This window comes from Mauremys reevesii, linkage group 24 (genome assembly GCF_016161935.1).
Source record: "Mauremys reevesii isolate NIE-2019 linkage group 24, ASM1616193v1, whole genome shotgun sequence".
Classification (NCBI taxonomy): Eukaryota; Metazoa; Chordata; order Testudines; family Geoemydidae; genus Mauremys; species Mauremys reevesii.
Window position 1 is genome coordinate 870,103 of NC_052646.1, and position 1,191 is coordinate 871,293.

Genomic DNA, 1,191 nt, shown 5'->3' on the forward strand with positions numbered 1-1,191 from the left:
CCACGCCCACCTGCCCCGCCCCGCCCCCCACCTGTCCGCCCCCCCGCGGCCCCCCCGCCCTGCCCCGCCGCAGCCCGGCCCCTCCCCCGCCGCTGCGCGCCCCCCCGCTCCCCTCCCGACCCCTCCCCTCCACCTGGCCCCAGCCGCTCAGCATCTCCCCTCGCCCTCCTTAGCCGGCTACCAGGAAGCGCCCGCCCCCGCCCCAGCTCATTGGACAGGGGGTGGGTTCCCAGCCTCTCATTGGTGGGGGGTGCTGCCCTTCGGGCCCCCCAGGACACACCCCTCAGGGGCGGGGGGAGGAGGGAGGAGCTGGCCGGGGCGGGGGGAATTACAGTGTCTGCAGCAGCAGCGGCTCGGGTCCCCCCCCGGCCTAATGGGGCCCTTAAAACTGCACCGCTCCTGGGGGCTGGCAGCGCTGGCGGGGGCTGCCCAGGATGTGGGGTCTCGCAGCGCTGGGGCGGGGCCTGCCCGGGATGTGGGGCTCGCAGCGCTGGGGGCGGGGCCTGCCTGGGATATGGGGGCTCGCAGCGCTGGCGGTGGGGATGTGGGGGCTCGCAACGCTGGGGGCGGGGCGTGCCCGGGATGTGGGGGGCTCGCAACGCTGGGGGGGCGGGGCGTGCCCGGGATGTGGGGGCTCGCAGCGCTGGGGGCGGGGCCTGCCTGGGATATGGGGGCTCGCAGCGCTGGCGGTGGGGATGAGGGGGCTCGCAACGCTGGGGCGGGGCGTGCCCGGGATGTGGGGGCTCGCAACGCTGGGGCGGGGCGTGCCCGGGATGTGGGGCTCGCAGCGCTGGGGGCGGGGCCTGCCTGGGATGTGGGGCTCGCAGCGCTGGCGGTGGGGATGTGGGGGGCTCGCAGCGCTGGTGGGGGGGGCTGTCCGGGATGGGGGGCTTGCCCGGGATGTAGGGAGCTCGCAGCGCGGGCGGGGGGCCCTGCCCGGGATGTGGGGGGCTCGCAGCGCGGACGGGGGGGGCCCTGCCCGGGAGGGGCGGGAGCGGCGGGCGGGGAGGAAGGTGACTCAGAGCGCTGGGGTGGGAGGAGGCTGCAGCTGGAAAGGATGACCCGTCCCTGGCCGGCTCTCTCCGGGGGAGGGGTCCCGGCCTGGCAGGGGAGCCCCGGGACTGGACACCCCCAAAGGCCCAGCCGAGCCGCAGCTATCGCTGGCCCGTGGCTGCAAACTGCTGCGGCAGG